General features: G+C 38.4%; 1 long non-coding RNA gene across 9 annotated transcripts in view; it reads left to right on the top strand.

The window, feature by feature from the left end:
• Nucleotides 1–20,139, top strand: part of LOC126754677 (uncharacterized) — a 189,577-nt gene that overhangs the window by 72,188 nt on the left and 97,250 nt on the right. For 7 of the 9 annotated variants that reach the window (XR_007666346.1, XR_007666343.1, XR_007666340.1 and 4 more), the window contains 2 exons: nucleotides 4,814–5,221; nucleotides 15,464–16,152. This is a non-coding gene — a long non-coding RNA (uncharacterized LOC126754677). The remainder of the gene's footprint in view (nucleotides 1–4,813; nucleotides 5,222–15,463; nucleotides 16,153–20,139) is intronic. The other 2 variants (XR_007666347.1, XR_007666344.1) reach the window with 1 other exon arrangement.

Genomic DNA, 20,139 nt, shown 5'->3' with positions numbered 1-20,139 from the left:
CAACCGGGGTTTTCCGATGTTTTTTTTTCCACTTTTTTTTTAATTTAATTTATTTTTATTTTTAAAATTTTTTCTTTTTCTTTAAATTAATTTTTTTTGTTTTCCCCTCATTTTGCATATCATTAAACGCGCCCCCTGATATTTCCAATTTTATTTTTTTTTTTGATTTTTTTTTTGTTTTCTTTTAACTTTTTCCTTTTAACAATTTTTAATTTATTTTTTTTGGTAATTAAGGGTTTTTTTAATTTTAGAATTTTTTTTAATTTATAACAATTATATTTTTGTTTCACCTGATTTAAAATTTTTTTTAAATAAAAAACATTTTGATTTTATATAATTTTTTTTTTTTTTTTTTTTTTTTTAAGTCTTCAATTTATTTTTTTTTATTTTTTTTAATTTTTTTTTTTTTTTTTTTTGTAATTTTTTTCACCATTTGTTTTCACTTAATAATTGTTTTTTTTGATATAGTAATTTCTTTTAAGTTTCTTTTTTTATTTTAAGGTAGAATGCCCCTCTTTTCAAAATGTTTTTAAATTTAACCCCTTTTTTATATGTTTATGTCACAAATTTGATTTTTTTTTTTTTTTTCAAAGGGGTTCCCCACCCGGGCCGAAGGACCAATTTGTTCACTGCCCCGCCACTCCCACTTGATCCTTTTTAAAAAAAAAAATCTTTTCAATTGGTTTAACACTAATTTTTAAATAGTAGACCGTTTTAGGGGCGAACAAACCCTTTGGAAAGGGGTTTTTTTCGTGGAAGGGGTTTTTAGGGGGGACCGGCCCGCCGGGGGGTGGGGGGGAGTGGGGATGCGGGAGGGGGGAGGGCGAGTGATGGTGTGTGGGGGGGGCGACGGGTTATTTAGCCAGGAGTGGGGGATTTTTCCCCACGGAGTTGGCAGTTTTTCCCGGGGCCCACCTTCCCAATGTTGGCTTTTTCCACCATTTTTAAAAAGAAGCTGATGCATGCTCCCTATCGTTCTTCGCCGTTTAAGCCCCGAACCATCCCCCCGCCGTTTTGTTTTCAGGGGGAAATTCAATTTTTCGGCGGGGAAGGGAACCCCCCAGTCATCGATTGGGAACGGGGCTTCTTTTTCCCAAAACACTGCCATTCAGCAGGCTGGGGGTGTTCCCCCCAAAATATGCTCGGGCATCAGGACTGATCACCTTTGGGGGTTTTAAAGAGGTTTCCGCTTTAAACCTTCTGTGGGGCAAATTTTTTTTCGAATTCGACATTACCCAATGCGCCGCTTATCGTCTTCGTACTTTAATTTCGGCCTCTTTTCTTCCCCACAAACCCGCTTCCCCTTCAACTCGGTTCATCCCATCCCGCACGGCCACCACACCGGGGGGGCCCTTTTTTCCGCCGCACCCCCCTCGTCGTGCCAGCTGTTTTTTGCACTTTTCCGAAAACCAATTTTTTCAGCTGTACGAAGAAGTTTTAAAGCGTCCCACGTTCCCTTTTTACCGAGTTATTGACGGGCCCCGGAAAAGGAAAAAGCCGCGAAAATCGTTTTGGGTTGTTGTGATTGCAGCTTTTACGTCGAACCCCGGGGGGGCGGGGTTTTTTGCCGGAAAAGGCGGGGGTTGTTTCCCAAAATAGTGGGCCGAGTCGATTTTGGGCCTCGGGGCGCACGCAAAATCTAAAAAAACGAGATGTCTTTCCCCTTATCCCAAAACATCGATCTGGTTAAATTTTTGAACCCGGGGACAGCCAGGGGTTTGATGAGCCTTTAGCAACAAATAATACAGATAACCAATTTTGGGCCCGGGGAAGTTTAATTTTAAACCCATTTGGGGATGTTTGTCGTGGAGGTTTAATTAAACCTAAAAAAAAGCCAAATACCCTTTTTTGCCCCCCCGGGTTTAAAAAAACGAAGCAAGATTTAAAATTTGGGTGGGAGCCCCCTTTTAAGGGAACAAACACTCTTGAAGGATCTTTTGGGCACATCGTCCCTTTCTTCCGCCGTGGGGAGTTAAAAAGTTTAAAAACCCCTTTATGCGGATTGTTTAGATGTTCATTCCCCCGGAGTGAATGATAGTAATTTTTAGGCCTTCCCACCACGAATCCAACACCAAACTTGCGCCCCTTTAATGGCCACGTAAATGCCACAGGCCCTACGGGTTTCTGTCTTGTCCGTCCATCGCTTTTTCACAGGAGGCGCTGATGTCAGTTTTATTTTTCGGACATCAACCGCCTGGGCGCGGCATTCCCAAAAAACCGGACTTTCCCAGGCATACCCCAATTGTGCTTATTTGTTTCCCATGGTCTTCATCAAAATCTCTCATCCGAGGCTGCTGTTGGTTTTTAGGGGGGAGCTTTTACGTGGGGGTCCCAAACCCAGGCACAACCATGTAGAGGATGTTTTCACTTTACCTCCCTTTTCGAACGGATGTTCTTAGGCTACCGAGGATACTTTGGTCAAGGCCGGGAAGTAGGAGCTCTTGAGCCATGTGTGGATGCTTCTGGCCACTCCAAGTGAATGGCGACTGAGAACTTCCTCACTTGCGTGAACTTCTGCCACATGACTCCATCCTCCTTATCTCAATAAAAATATAAGGGCGTGTGGTATTCACAACAGTGTATCTTTGTGCCTAAAATATATGAAATTTGGCGAAAATTTGACCTACCCCCTATATAACTAATATCAGGATTTTCGAACATCCGGCTGACTTCACTCTATGTGATTGGTTTTACACTTTAACGAATTTCACTGGTTTTGATTCTAGCAAGTTGCAAGAGTATAAAATGGTCGGTTGTACCCGAACTTTGCCCTTCCTTACTTGCTTTGGATCTATTTTTGTACGTTGTTGCTCAGTAAACCACATCATTATGAAATGACACACCAAACTGAGTGTAAACCAAGTAACAGATGTGAAAACTTCAATTCGGAAAAAATATCGCCTCACTGAGAACCAAACGTCTACAATAACTCCCTTAGATGTTTTTACCTTTTGCGGCATGTCCGACTAAAAAGAGTAATTTTCCTAGAGAATGTGTCACCATCTTAAAGTTGGGACTTCCGCTAATATAGAAAACTGCTGACTTTTTTAAAAAATTTGATTTTTTTACTTCGGATTTTTGTATTTGACTATTGGGGTTTTTTCGCCATAAATAAAGAGAAATAATAAATACTTTAAATAAAACAAGTAAGGAAGGGCTAAGTTCGGGTGTAACCGAACATTTTATACCCTCGCATGATAAAGTGATAATCGAAATTTCATTATCCGTCATTTACATATTTTTTTATTTTGCTGTAAAATTAATTAGGTTAGTAGTTCCTGAGATATGGTTCTTCCGTAAAATTTAGTGTTTCTGACGTTTTTTGTTAGTCGGTTAACCCACTTTTAGTGATTTTCAACATAACCTTTGTATGAGAGATGGGCGTGGTTATTATCCGATTTCTTCCAGTTGTATATGGAAATGCCTGAAGGAAACGATCTATAGAGTTTGGTTGACATAGCTATAGCAGTTTCCGAGATATGTACAAAAAACTTAGTACGGGGCGGGGCCACGCCCACTTTTCCAAAAAACTTACGTCCAAATATGCCCCTCCCTAAGGCGATCCTTTGTGCCAAATTTCACTTTAATATCCTTATTTATGGCTTAGTTATGACACTTTATATGTTTTCGGTTTTCGCCATTTTGTGGGCGTGGCAGTGGGCCGATTTTGCCCATCTTCGAACTTAACCTTGGAGCCAAGAAATACGTGTACCAAGTTTCATTGTGATATCTCAATGTTTACTCAAGTTACGGCTTGCACGGACGGACGGACAGACGGACGGACGGACAGACAGACATCTGGATTTCAACTCTACTCGTCGCCCTGATCACTTTGGTATACATAACCCTATATCTGACTCTTTTAGTTTTAGGACTTACAAACAACCGTTATGTGAACAAAACTATAATACTCTCCCTTAGCAACTTTGTTGCGAGAGTATAAAAAGAGAAAAATTGTTCAAACAAACATATTTGGAATATCATATTTTTCAACAAATTTAATGTTTTCGAAAAAAATAAATAAGGATATATTTAGGAAACGTACATTCAAAAATATCGTTATAGTCAATTTACACTTTTTTCATTATATACCAGAGCAAATAAGCAGTATTTATTGAGTTTTTGTACAACCGGTTGTTAATAATTTATATAGAATTTTAATAATCATGCCTCTTAAATTTCCATTTTTTTGATGAGTCATGCCTGCTCAAGGTGGGCCGTTCATCCCAATGCAGTGAACCTGTACTTTTTTACCTGACTTCTAAATGGCTGTACAGGGAACTAAACCAAGAAGACATTGGGCGTAATTAATTTCCGAAAAAATTCATTAAACATATATTTAATTTCTGGTATACATTGTAAATATTCACTTATACCATATACCGTGTGGGTAAAAATAGAATTTGGCTTTATACTCAGAAAGATACGTTCTTAGACAACTTTAAAAAATATTACCAAGTATGAGCTCTTAATTGTAACGCGAAGGTCTGCTGCCTTACAGTGATATATTTTTTCTTATTATGAGATACGAAAACTCAAATCTATCTTTCAGCTACTTGAAAAAATGTCTCGTTTCATAGATTTTGTAGGATATTGAACACTATTCGAAAAGGTTGTTAACTATTTTGTAGAAAATTTTACTCTTGCAGAGTACGTAGTAAAAAAATTTTGTTTTTTTTACTCACCCTAATTTACATATATATATTATATATACCTATGTGTTAGTGATAATTGTATGTACTTTAGCTTTTAAGTAAATATATATGTATATCTGCATGCGTTAACAAGGTGTTTCCTTTTCGTTTACTTTCAGTGCTATTAACCCATTACTTCCCAGCATCGAAATCATTGGAATTTTTTGATGAAATTTGTAACTTTGTCCCTTAGTACGTTAAGAAAGAAGAATATGAAATAAAAAAAATAAAAAACTCCTTCATTGATGAATTATATAAATAGGACACTGGGGATGGGGATGGATTCATTAGTTTTGGCGATAAACGGGCGAATTTTGATAGCTTTGTCAGTGTTATCGATTTTCGAGTTATCATTGAAATGTAAATAGGACTTAATTTTATCAAAACGATTGCGTGACATTGATTGTTCAATAAATGGAACGTGTACATCATCATCTCTACACCAGTAAAGTTTACTTAGAGGCGAATGGTGATATGAAGAGAAAAACAAAACTGCTACGAGTATGAAAACTTTTAACTCATTCACGGTAAGACTAAAGTTCAAGTAATTTTTATAATGTTTGGCATAAGCTTCTGTTTCTTGAACAATATATTCTAAAATCTCGTCACATAACAAATTTTCAAATATTTCTACCGCCAATGTCCCTTCCAACTCCGTTATCATGTTTTCCAAATATTGATTAGTCGTATTAGATCCCGGTTGAATATCAGAATAAACTGGATCACACTTACGCCAAGCGACTGTCTTACTTGCCCGAGACGTAGTACTTTGATTAGGTTCACCTTCCTCAACATTGTCAACCGTACATGAAAACTCCACTTGACCAGCTACATCAGACACAGGTAAAACTCCCATATCGTCATCAGGACCTTCTTCTATGTTTGCCATTTCATCCACTTCGTCTGGAGGTAATATGACAACATCAATATCGTTCAAGTCCTCATCACTTGGGTCTTCGATCTCTTGTAGACAATTTGCAATTTCGGACACCTTCAGGGCCTTTTTATACATTTCTTTCACTGGGTTCATAATCTATAAATAATAAAAAAATATATAGGCACACGTTTATCAAACAGAAAAGGGTACAGATGCTTTTATTATTTCATCAAAGAACAAAATCATAATAATTTTACTTGCCTTCGTCAACCATTTTACTATGAAACCACCAATATTATTCACAATTTTTTAACTCATGTATGAAATAAAAATCACAATCATGTCACGAGATGTAGTGTGCTCGGCATAAACTTGTCGAATAATGTAAACACTAGACACGCAAGACACAAAACAATTGACTCTTGATGTAGAGGTTCGGACTTGCTTTCGCGGCAAATAGTAAAGGGAAGTCCCCAGTGTCATATTTATAGTACGGCTTAATTGGAAAGCATGTAACATAATTCTAAAATTTGTTTTGTTGCTTATTTTATATCTTAGGTAGTTGGTTAAGGTCTTAGAATAATTTTTACTAACTTTATAATAGGAAAATTGTACATGAATGTGGGGTACGTCACCCTCTTCAATCCTAAAATTCCAAATACGTTTCTTTTCATTCACTTTTAGTTACAGAAAATCTTTATTAGTTCACTTTTAGTTGAAATTTACAATTCGCAGTTTAGTTACAAAAATCTTTATTAGTTCACTTTCAGTTAAAATGTACAGTTCGCTTTTAATTTACAACAAGAACGATTATCTTTACAACTTTATTATTTTCACTTTGCTTTGAAATATAGTTTCCACTTTAAAATATAATAGATTTGTTCTTTACAATATAATAGATTATTTGTTCGTACACCTTTGCGTTAAAATATAATTTCACTTGACGACCGTTTCTCTATTTGCTGCGCACGTCTGATTAGCTTAGCGGCTGACTTCTGACTCTATTTCTTTTGGTCATCGTAATCGGAGCAACCCACGATAAATCATTTCTGTGCTGTCCCTTTTCCTATTTTCCCTTTCTACTAGGGATGCCATCCCACATTCGGCCATCCTGACTTTGCATTCGCCCTCGAATGGAGGTTGCCACCTTTTCATATTTTCAGCTACAGTCGTCGTGTGCCCGGGGCCCTCGTGATCCTCTACTTTTTCTACTTCGTATCTGTCGTGTCCCAAAGTCTGTTTTATCTTGTACGGACCGAAAAACTTGGGTCTCAATTTTAAGGCAGTACCATATTGGGTACTCTTAATCGCAACTAGCTCATTAATTTTATACTGTACGCTTTCTTTCCTGTTTTTGTAAAAAGATCTCTTATTTTCTTCCTGAATTTTTGCAATATTTTCCTGCGCTTCCTTTCGTTGTGACTCTCTTTCTTTATCTAAATCTTCAATAGTTATCTCGTCTAACATCTCGGCTAGTGCTGGCACAGCATTAACGCGCATTTCAACACCAGTGAGAAGGTGAAAGGGTGAGAATCTTGTACTTCTCGGCGGTGTATTGTTTATTGTTTGCTGAACTCGATCTCAATACCTATACCATGACTTCGGACTTTCAATACACATCTTTGCTAGCATCGGAATTACGATCTTATGCATGCGTTCTACCAGGCCATTTCCCCTCGGAACACCTGTGGCAATTAGTAAATGTTGTATTCCCTCGCTTATACAGTAATCCTTAAACATATTTGAAGTAAATGCCGTTCCCCTATCTGATATAATTCGTTTGGGGTTACCGAACAGGGCTGACTGTTTTTTAAGGTTTGGCACTACGCTATCGGTACCTGTGTTTCGCGTGGGGAACAGCCACACAAACTTTGAAAATGCGTCGACTACTACGAGAATATAATTATAGGACTTACTTGTGGTTTCCATGGGACCGACGTGATCTATGTGGTAGGTTCCAAGAGGCCTATCTTCTTTATGAATTGGAGACAAAAATCCTTCCTTTCTACCGGTTTTACTTTCGGATATTATGCATTCGATACAACTCTTCACAACCTTTTCGGCCTTTGCCGCCAGACTTGGGATATAAAATGTTTTTTCAACTGAATCTATTGTTCTTTTAACTGAGAAATGTCCTTGTTTATGGGATATTCTAATGACTTCGTTTTCCATCAAAGTTGGTACTACTATAAGTTCCTTGATGGATCTTTATAGAGCACACCCTGCTTCACGTAAAAATCTTCATACTCTTCATGTTCCAATACCCTAACAACTGCTCGGACCCAATCGTCCACTTGCTGTGCTTGCTGAAGTCGATGATGCAACGTATCTTCAAGCAACAGACCAGACACCCTGCTGAGCGCGTCTACATGACGCATTTTGCTGCCCGATATATGTTCTATTTCATAATTATAATCCTGTAATAAAAGTGCCCACCGCGGGAAACGTAAAGGAATATCTTTCATCTGCATTGTCATAGTGAACGCATTGCAGTCTGTAACAATTTTGAACCTAACACCCAAGAGATACACCCGCCACTTTTTCAGGGCTTCTACTATCGCCAATACTTCCAACTCATAGGCGTGGTATTTCTCTTCAGCCGGTTTGGTTTTCCGGCTCATATATTGTATAGGGTGATACAATTGATCGTCTACGTCTTTTTGGAGCAAAACACCCCCATACCCATGCATGGAAGCATCGGTATGTACCTCTGTTGTCGCTTTCGGGTTATAAAGCCGAAGAACTGGTGCACTTATAAGAGCGGTTTTTAATTGCTGAAAAGCTGCGACTTGTTCGTCGTTTATGGTAAACGTCGTACCCTGGCGTAGTATGTCTGATAGAGGTTTAGCTAATCTTGCATATCCTTCAATGAAACGCCTAAAATATGACGTTAACCCTAAATAACGCTGCACAGATTTACGATCATGTGGCAAAGGGAAGTTTTTACTGCCCTGACCTTAGCTTCTGATGGCCTAATCGTACCCTTCTCCATTACGTATCCCAAAAATTCCACGGTCTCCATGAGGAACTGACACTTCTTCCATTTTATGTGTAAATTGAATTCTGTTGCCCAGCCTAGAACACGTCGTAACTTACGGATTCCTTCCTTCTTATCCTTAGAGGGAATGATCAAGTCGTCCATGTAAGCTACGCATGTACCATCTTGTATGTACTCCCTGAAAACTGCAAAAATAAATCTCGAAAAAACCGCTGGAGAGTTTGATATCCCAAATAGGACAAAACGGAACTCGTCCTGACCACTATGAGTAACAAAAGATGTAAACTTTCTCGAATTCCTCTCAACTGGTACATGGAAGAAACCGTTTTCCAAATCTAATGTAGTAAATACCCTGGCACTTTGCAATCGCTCGAGTACGTCATCAATGATCGGCATTGGGAAGTTATCCCTCATTATTTTTAAGTTAAGGCGTCGATAGTCGCAACAGAGCCTCTTGCTCCCATCCTTTTTTGAACTAATACTACGGGTGACGCATAATTGGAAGTACTAGGTTGTATAATACCCTCATTCAACCACTTTCCTATTTGCTGTTCTACGATACACTTGTCCACGTAAGGCATCCTACGTGGACCCTGATAAGTTGGTATGTCATCCGTTAACGTAATCTTCATCTCAATTGGTGATTTATGCTGTGGTTTTGGGCAATATTCCCCAAGCAAGCTCGCTATTTCGTCCGCATGATCTTTTCTTAAATGATGCAAATTTAACTCTTCCATATTGTTTTGTTCTGCAGCTACCAACCCAATCTCGCTGCGTTCGTGCATCCATTCGCGTATTAAATCTCCTTCCTCAGTTCTCTCTTTCTCTTTATCAATCTTATCACTCCTAGCTTCGAATTTATTACCCCTTTTTTTAAAAACTTTACACCGTTTTCTGACACTTCTAGATCGACACACTTTAGGATATTATTACCTATGATTGCCGAATAGCAAATATCTCGTTCCCCTACCACATGAAAAACTACCGGTATGTCTATCCCGTCGACATGAATCTGGCATGAAAATGAACCAATTGTTGTAAGTTCACGTTTGCCTATTCCCACCAATCGCCTTTTTTCACTATCCAGTTCGACACCTCCTAAACTCATTAGAACATCATAACGGAGTAAACAGAGATCACACCCAGTATCGAGTAAGGCAGACAATTTTATATTGTGCAGTACCATTTCCTTGAAAATTACGCATTTATTAGACACTCCTAACTGTTCATTTAACAACGTATTTGCTCTTTCGACTTTCGCGCCTAACGACTTTCCACACTTTGATGCGATGTGTCCACTCTGACCGCACTTAAAACACTTAATAGTTTGCTGAGGACAGTTACTCGCTAAATGCCCTACAGTGCCACACCTAAAACAACGTCTCTTTTCTGTTGTCTTCCTCTCCTCAATGCCTTCGTTTTTTACCTCTTCCCCACGTCGATTGGGTTCTACCTGCTGTCGACTTGACCGAATCTTTTCGTAAACGATTATTTCGTCCTTAAGCTGTTCGATGTTCCTAGCTTGATACAAATTACTTTTTCCTACCCTGGTATCCGGTATACCTTCAATAAAATATTCTATTAGACTGGTTTAATCGAGGTCAATTGGAGAACCGAGTTCCAATAACTTATACAAATATTCGCGGTAACCCTCATTACTTCGTTTGCGCCGATTACGCAACTGTCTATGCACCTCCGACTTCCTCCTTAAGGAAGACCAACTGCTGATACCCCTCTGGCTTCTTACAAAAACTTTTGCCGCTCCTTTTAAAAGTTGCTTGGCATATAAAAACTTCTGAATGTCCGACCATTTAACTGCGAGTGCATCTTCCTCAAATTCCGTAACCCAATCTTTTACTGTCGGCTGACCTACTCCACTGAAATGACTCAACGATTCCTCGATGTCACGTAACGTGAAAGACGTGTGATTCACCAGTGTCTGTCTTGCCCCACCGTCCACTATAGAGGATGCATCCTCAAAATCTGAAACATCATTTACTCCCAATCCAAAATGTTCGCATAATCTGTCCTGTAAAGTGGCCTTGCGCCCTCTTGTAGGAAGCCCCAGCTCTACAAGCTTTTCCTTCAGTTCATTCATTGTCCAACTAAAAATTTGTTCACGGTCCATGTTAGTCAGTTACGCGTGCAGCAATTACAAATTCAAAATGTTTTATAAACGTATAAATACAAAGTGTATGCTTATGTGACTACTTTACAAGAAACTTTAAATTTAATTATTTAATGACAATTATTTTACAGTAATTCATAAAGTTAAAACTAACTACTCTTTGTAACTTATCTGTATTACAAACTCCAACGCTTGACGCCACCTCTGCTTTGGCTAAGTCCAACGATATCCCTCGTAGTTACCACGTTGTTCGGATCTATTTGGCCGCCACTGTACGCACTTGTTGCCCTCGCATGTGCAACTAGCCCTGCTGTATACTCTGCTTCGCGCAGATTTTGCAGCCACCACTGCTTTATACTTCTGAGTCGCACTCAGATCACTCAGAATAAAATTCTTTGTCACTTCTGCTTCGCACTGTTCGAATCGCGAGCAGATTTGCAGCCACCACTGCTTTACACTTCTGAGTCGCACTCAGATCACTCAGAATAAAATTCTTTGTCACTTCTGCTTCGCACTGTTCGAATCACGAGCAGATTTGCAGCCACCACTGCTTTACACTTCTGAGTCGCACTCAGATCACTCAGAATAAAATTCTTTGTCACTTCTGCTTTGCACTGTTCGAATCACGAGCAGATTTGCAGCCACTACTGCTTTACACTTCTGAGTCGCACTCAGATTTAATAAAAACGAATATGCAGTCACCACTGCTTTACACCTCTGAGTCGCACTCAGATTTAATAACAAGTAAGGAAGGGCTAAGTTCGGGTGTCACCGAACATTTTATACTCTCGCATGGTAAAGTGATAATCGAGATTTCATAATACGTCATTTATATATTTTTCAAATACCGTATTTTTGTAAAGTTTTATTCCGCTATCATCATTGGTTCCTAATGTTTATACTCGTATTATACAGAGAAGGCATCAGATGGAATTCAAAATAGCTTTATATTGGAAGAAGGCGTGGTTGTGAACCGATTTCACCCATATTTCGTACATGTCATCAGGGTGTTAAGAAAATATTATATACCGAATTTCATTGAAATCGGTCTAGTAGCTCCTGAGATATGGTTTTTGGTCCATAAGTGGGCGGCGCCACGCCCATTTTCAATTTTTAAAAAAAGCCTGGGTGCAGCTTCCTTCTGCCACTTCTTCCGTAAAATTTAGTGTTTCTGACGTTTTTTGTTAGTCGGTTATCGCACTTTTAGTGATTTTGAACATAACCTTTGTATGGGAGGTGGGCGTGGTTATTATCCGATTTCTTCCATTTTTGAACTGTACATGGAAATGCCTGAAGGAAACGACTCTGTAGACTTTGGTTGACATAGCTATAGTAGTTTCCGAGATATGTACAAAAAACTTAGTAGGGGGCGGGGCCACGCCCACTTTTCCAAAACAATTGCGTCCAAATATGCCCCTCCCTAATGCGATCCTTTGTGCCAAATTTCACTTTAATATCTTTATTTATGGCTTAGTTATGACACTTTATAGGTTTTCGGTTTCCGCCATTTTGTGGGCGTGGCAGTGGGCCGATTTTGCCCATCTTCGAACTTAACCTTCTTATGGAGCCAAGGAATACGTGTACCAAGTTTCATCATGATATCTCAATTTTTACTCAAGTTACAGCTTGCACGGACAGACGGACAGACGGACGGACAGACAGACATCCGGATTTCGACTCTACTCGTCGCCCTGATCACTTTGGTATATATAACCCTATATCTGACAAACAACCGTTATGTGAACAAAACTATAATACTCTCGTTAGCAACATTGTTGCGAGAGTATAAAAACGAATTTGCAGCCACCACTGCTTTACACTTCTGAGTCGCACTCAGATCACTCAGAATAAAATTCTTTGTCACTTCTGCTTCGCACTGTTCGAATCACGAGCAGATTTGCAGCCACCACTGCTTTACACTTCTGAAAGTGTAAACACAATGGCTACGACAGACTGCAAACTACATCTGTCAAATATTAAAATACACACGTTCTTATGGGCAGTGTTATTTTGACAGCTGCACGACTACACGACTGCAGGCCGACAGTTGTCGTTCTCGCTAACTTCAATATCCTCCTATTTTTGCCAACGACAGTACGACGACAGTAGAGTTGACAGTAGAATGAAAGATAGAAAGAGGAGGTAGAGTGGTGATGCCACTAATATGTGAAATGTAAAATTATTCACAGCTCTAACAAACTTGATGCTATTTTACAAATAAAAGCATAAAATAGCTATATTATAGCTCTATTATATCATTTGTAATAACAAGTGAAAATTTAAAGCAAAAATATTTACCTATTTACTTATTTTTTGCATAAAAAATTTCACTTTGAACAAAATATTAAAATTTCATTGAAGTGAAAGGTATTAGTATGGCCACATGCCGGCCATTGTGTTGTTGTTGCTTCTCAAAATATACATGTAGTAAGATGAACAACGACGTTTTCAGTTCACTGTCGTGCCGCTGCAGTCTGTCGTAGCCATTGTGTTTACACTTTCAGTCGCACTCAGATCATTCAGAATAAAATTCTTTGTCACTTCTGCTTCGCACTGTTCGAATCACGAGCAGATTTGCAGCCACCACTGCTTTACACTTCTGAGTCGCACTCAGATTTAATAAAAACGAATTTGCAGTCACCACTGCTTTACACTTCTGAGTCGCACTCAGATTTAATAAAAACGATTTTGCAGCCACCACTGCTTTACACTTCTGAGTCGCACTCAGATCACTCAAAGTAAAATTCTTTGCGTCTGCGCTACCCTATAGCGGTACTTTAATAACGGGCCCAACGGTCCACTACGCGGCTGTACAGTTTTCCAGAAGTTTCGGAACTTCTAAGGACTGTACTTTGCACCAGGTGCCCGCACAACCGTTTGTCTTTACTCACTTTTCGCCACAAGTCTAACACAATTTCGTTTGTAGTTTTCCCTCAAAAGGAAAAACCCGCACATCCCTATCCCACTTCTGACACCAATTTGTGGGGTTCGTCACCCTCTTCAATCCTAAAATTCCAAATACGTTTCTTTTCATTCACTTTTAGTTACAGAAAATCTTTATTAGTTCACTTTCAGTTAAAATGTACAGTTTGCTTTTCAGTTACAACAGGAACGATTATCTTTACAACTTTATTATTTTCACTTTGCTTTGAAATATAGTTTCCACTTTAAAATATAATAGATTTGTTCTTTACAATATAATCGATTATTTGTTCGTACACCTTTGCGTTAAAATACAACTTCACTTTACGACCGTTTCTCTATTTGCTGCGCACGTCTGATTAGCTTAGCGGCTGACTTCTGACTCTATTTCTTTTTGCTCATCGTAATCGGAGCAACCCACGCTAAATCATTTCTGTGTTGCCCCTTTTCCTATTTTCCCTTTCTACCAGGGATGCCATCCCACATGAATATAAATTTCTAGAGAAATAAATAAGATAAACGGTCAGTTTTGAAAAAAAAAAAATTACTATGGTGTCCTATAAATAGGACAGTAGTAAGGAATGGGTTAAGGTAATTGACATGCTTCAATGGGGAAATGAATACTTAGTGAGCCAATAAAATGTCGGCTTCTAAAAATTGATAAGTGTGCATATACGAATGGCAGAAACAAAACAAATTTGAAAGGCAAAAAAATGCTAAATACTGGTAAAATGCAGATAGCCTTAAAAATATATTGCGTACATAACTGAGTAATGGTTTTGAAAACAGTTTGAAATGAGTGGTGGTATAAGTGTGGCGCATTAAAAGAAGTGTTAAATGTTTTTTAGCGATATGAAATCGCAAAAACTTTTTAAAAATCGTTTATAAAACAACAAAAATTTATATAGTTGTGGCTTTACAAGTTTTTGCGAGGTGCGAGCGGAGCAAAAAAATCGTTAGTCTACACTATTTTCGATGACTATTGACCTTGTAACTGAGTTTATATATTTTTTGAGTGCATGTACGCTTAAATCTGATCAGTACAATTGGTAGTCAGAAGTGTTATTCGGTAGAAAGTTAATAATTTTTTAATTTTACGGATTAATGCAAGATAACAAATTGGACAAGGCTTCAATTTTGTCGAAGGACAAAAACAAGCAAAATTAGTGAAAAATTGTGCATTTGCCTACGCTAAAGCTAACGATTTCTAAACATACAAGTAAATATACGAAAAAACAAAAAAGTGGAAATACATTCTCACGCTTCCGAATGCCATGATTTATCATCATGTGGACATATATAATGGCCGCAAGCCGTGGAGAACGGGCGAATATGATGACGTCTGCTTCGAGGCGTCGCAATAAAAGTGAATCACCGAAATATGGTTACAAGTAAGACACACCAAAGCCAATAGTACATATGTATGTAAGGGACAGGAAGTAAGCTCATATACTCTGAGCATTTACATTATTCTCGCTGATTCTAACCTGAAATGTACCATACTTATAAACGGCTAATTAAATATTACAGCTCTAAAATCCATTTAAAATATAAATATAAATATTTGGAAATATTAGTGTTGACATATTTTTGCGTAATTAAAGTAGGTAGCATAGCCTTTGATGCAAAAAACATCAAATTAAGTGAACGGTAGTCTTATGAAGAATTCTTTACAGAGGTACTTTTAGGATATATTTATAGCTTACCTTTAGGCATTTATTCCAAAATATCAAATTTAATTTCTATTTCAATTTCATTTAACCACACATTGTTAATTCAAAAAATTTCTTCATATCAATATCTCAAAATTCTTCACCTCCTCTTAAATTTTATTCGAAAAACAGCCTCGGCCGCTCAATGCCATATCGTTCGATCGCTCGCAATAATGTGCTACCACTGCACTCATCAGCAAGCTCTACTTTACCGCCCGGTGCTTATACGTCCTATGGGCTTACCCCGACTACAACAACACCATACCACGAATCACATCATCTCAGCAGCAGCCAGGCCGCGCATGCCAATTTGCCAAGCTCAAGCACCAGCGTCGCTTCCTCAGCCAGTCCGCCGCCATTTCACCGAACGCTGCCGGAACGGCGTTGCATAGACTGCCGCCACACCACAGTAGCCAACATCACGCCGGCCATGCGACGGCAACAATCGACGAAGATGGCACCAGTCTCTTTTCGCCACTCTCACCTTGTGCGCCGCTTACCGCTGCCATGGACAAGGACACTCACATATTCGTGTATAATGAGGCGAAAGCGAAGAAGACTCGTAAGCGTCTAATTGCAAACCATGTTGGCGAAATTATGGCTGAGGTACCGTGCCGCTTTTCAATGAATGTAAGCGATGAGGAGGATGTCATTGGTTTGTTGGATGAGGTGGAGCGGCGTCGACGTTGCTCTCGCACTGATAGAAAGAAATCCTGGAAGGGGAAGTGGGAGTGGTCGCTGATGTGTTGAGTAGTGGCGTGGAAGATGAAAACGGCGAAGAGGATTATCTAGAGTTGGAGAGTGGCAAATGGATGTCACAGGTAAGAATTTTTCAGTGCCATTTTTTTTTATATGCCCATGAAGAAAACAAGTAATTGCATGGATATTCCTGGGTAGGCTATATACAAGGTTGTCAAATATAGTATCCCTTCCGCTTTCTTGCACCTTATTCAATGCTTTATAAAAAGTGTTACAGTGATCGGATTTAGTTTAAATATGCGCAGTTTCGTTCAATAATCTGTTTCCATCTAGACGGCAACTTCATAATACACCCCTCGTAGAAGCTCCCTCCTTATTAGCGAAGAACTCGGATAGCCCCTTTTCACAAGCTTCTTTTGAGTTCAACTTTGCACCAACAAGGGCGTTCGCCATGGACAGGAACAGGTGGTAATCACTTGGCGCTATGTTTGGGCTATATGGTGGATGCGATAAAACTTCCTATCCCAGCTCCCGTAGCTTTTAAAGAGCCATCAACGAAGTGTGTGTTCTGCTGTTGTCCTGGTGGAACACTACACTCTTCCTGTTGGCCAATTCTGGATGCTTCTGGTCGATCGCCTGCTTCAAGCGGTCTAGGTGTTCACAATAGAAGGTAGAATTAAGCGTCTGGCCATATGGGAGCAGCTCATAGTGGATGACTTCCTTCCAATCACACCCAATGCACAGTAAAACCTTCCTGGCCCTTAATCCTAGCTTGGCCATAGTTTGGGACGACTCACCGGTCTTCGACCACTACCATTTTCGCTTGATACTGTCGTATTTAATCTATTTTTCGTCGCCAGTTACCATCCGATTCAAAAATAGGTCGAGTTCGTTCCGTTTCAGCAGCATATCGCAGGCGTTGATTCGGTCCATAAGATTTTTTGCTTCAAATCATGCACCCAAACATCAAGCTTTTTTATGTAACCAGCCTTCCGCAGATGATTTAAAATGGTTTGGTTACTAACTTTCATCTTTTGAGCAATGTTATGAGATGCCACATGCCGATCCAACTCGATGTTTTCCATGATTTGATCGGTATTCATCGCCACAGGTTTTCCGCCGGCTGGCTTATCCATGGCAGTTCGAAATGATAGAGTACCATCCCCCTAAATAGCATTAATCTCACGGAACGTTTCTCTAGTGGATTTGCCTTTAACTTTAAAATAGCGCGAATTTCGGCGTTAGTGAACTCCATGTATACACGTCTTTGTATAACTGTTAAACGCAATATCCGAACTAACCATGCATAGCGTCGTTTTGTAGGTTATGTCAAGACCGTTTAAAGATGTATAGTATTGCCAGATACGAGCTCTGTGGCGCTTTATACATAGCCGCGAAATTCGAAAGACAAAAAGACGGAAGGGGAACATTTGACAACCTAATATGTATATAGGTGGTTAATCGAAAAATTTGAAGACAAAAAATCTATTTTTGCCAAAGTTAATAATATGACTTCAATTAATTTTTACCACAAATTGCCTTAAAAATATTATTAGTATTCGAAAAAATCCTTCTATTAATCACAAGGTTATCCTATGTACAAGAACTGAAAACTTGCAATAAGATCGCTTTACTATTTGCTGGGAAATCTTTACCACCGACTTTGAAAAAGATGTTTCTAGAAAAACACGATTAAAAGTTGAAGTAGCCAATAATATCTTCTACACTTTTGTTGCGATTGCCTTGAAAATTTGAGAAAATATTCTATACGTAATAAAGAAATACATATCAAAAAAACTAGTTTTTGATATTTCAAAAACCGACGCAACGTAGACAGAACTTTGATAAAGGGAGTTGCCAGGGAAAGTAAATGGATGTTTTTCACAAATTCTTCAACTAAATTTATTAATATTCTGAAAAGAGTTGGAGCAAATAAAATTCAAAAGGTTTGGTTTACACACAGCAAGAAAAGTGTAGACCTTCTATTAAGGTTAAGAAAAAGTCAAGCAACCGAGTATAATAAGACGTTTCAAGCCCTTATTGCATTAAAAACTTTGACTAACAAATTTGACAATCTTGATAACACTTGAATAAGACGTCCAACATTAATCAAATATTCGGATTTAAATTACTTCAAACAACACGCTAATTCATTAGGCCTCGACACATATACATATACTGCGTAGAATTGCCGCCCCAAAAAATAGAATTTCACCCAATTAGCAACATAAATACCAGCAGCTTCCAGCTGTGATAGTATCATCAAAGCAGAATGCGACGAACTGCTTACAAAATATACCACAATAATCACAAAGGCAGAAATTAGAATACGTTCGTAATATTGGTGCACAATTCTAAATACCCAAAATGAACGGCAAAACAAAAGCTGCAAGTGAAATCGCCCATTTTCACCAAAGCATTGATCTTTTTCTAACGGCAGTTCCATATTGTTTTTTTAGCGTCTTCACTCTTCTTCAAAATCATAAATGCAGGAAGGGTAGTGAAAGTTTCCCGCAATTTTTGTTGCCTCTTTCAAAATGAAACTTTTTCTTAAGTGTTCTCTAATGCAAATTCCCCACGTTTTCATTTCCTTTTTAAAGCTATACTATTTGTAGCACTTGATTTCTTTGTTTAGTTTTAATGAATAAATAGTAAATGTAATTGTGGTTTTTTTAATGTGAAAATTGTATATACAAGGTACGTTCCAAAGTAAACAGGACTTAAAAACAAAAACAGAACAATTGGTTTTTTCGACAAAATCAATTTATTTTATACAAAATAGTCTCCTGCTTGAATACAGCTTTTTGCACGGTCCAAAAGCATGTCGAACGAGTGTTTTAGCTCGTTGGCCGGTAATGCCGCCAGTATGCCGGTTCAAGCCTATTGAATGGCTTCTACGTCTGCATAACGCGTTCATTTCATGGGAAAATGCATTTTCCGAAAAGGAAGAAGTCGCACGGTACCACATCAGATGAATACGGGAGTGGCTAATGGTTAAAATGTGAGTTTTGATCAAATAATCGGTCACAAGTGTCGAATCGAACGTTGGATTCTGAGCAATTTTTGGTCGTCAGTCAATTTGTGCGGAACAAACCGGGCACACACCTTTCGTGAGCTCAAATGTTCGGTCAAAATGTGATAAATGGATGCTTTGGAGATGTTCAATTCTATTTTCATGAATTTCAATGATGATTTCGGCTGATTTTTGATGAATTTGATTTGTTGACCTTCATTTGTGTCTTCACGACCACTTTGAAAACGTTGAAACCACTCGTGCACTCTGCTCCGGGATAGGCAATCATCGGTATAAACTTGTTTCGTCAATTGAAACGTTTCGGTAAAAGTTTTACCAATTTTTAAACAAAATTTAATGTTGGCTCTTTGTTCGAAGCTCATTTTTGCACCGATAACACAAACATACTGACACTTGAAACCCAATAACTTCACTTCCAATCAATGAAATGTCATGTCATTCTCACTGGACAATTGATAAAGACAGCAGATTCTAATGCACTAGTCGACATATAGCTGGCGTCACCGGGGACGCTATATTCAAAAAGTTCTGTTTACTTTGAAAAATACCTTGTATTTACAGTAATGTTTATTTTATTGGACTAAAAGACAAAAAAATTAACAGTTCATATCTACGAACTTCGAATGGATGAAATATACGGCACAACAACAAACAAATTTATCATAAATTTACAACAAGAAGACACATTTTTTAGCGCAATAAAAATTAAATGTCTGGGCAAGTTTACGATTGCTTCTTAAATAATTTTGCAAAAAGGAACAAAAAATAAACAAGAAAACCAATGACTTCGATTGCACCGTAATACTCTTCTCAAACTAAAAAGGTTACTCAGAAGAACTTGATTTTGATCGTTCAGTTTGTGTGGTGGCTATTTGCTATAATGGTCCAATATCCGAGGTTCCGACAAATGAGCAGATTTTTAGTTAAAGAAAGACATGCGTAAAATTTCAGGTTGATCGGAAGTCGTCACCCTAAAATATTGTAGTTTGGTCTGAATATGTACAAAATTATCTACTTCAAAAGCACCATATTTGGTATTAGTTTAGCTAACTTGGTCGGTAGCTTAGTTTGCCTC

This window comes from Bactrocera neohumeralis, chromosome 4 (assembly GCF_024586455.1).
Source record: "Bactrocera neohumeralis isolate Rockhampton chromosome 4, APGP_CSIRO_Bneo_wtdbg2-racon-allhic-juicebox.fasta_v2, whole genome shotgun sequence".
NCBI classification, from domain to species: Eukaryota; Metazoa; Arthropoda; class Insecta; order Diptera; family Tephritidae; genus Bactrocera; species Bactrocera neohumeralis.
Note: the sequence above shows the minus strand (reverse complement) of the source record. Positions and strands in the feature narration are given on the sequence as shown.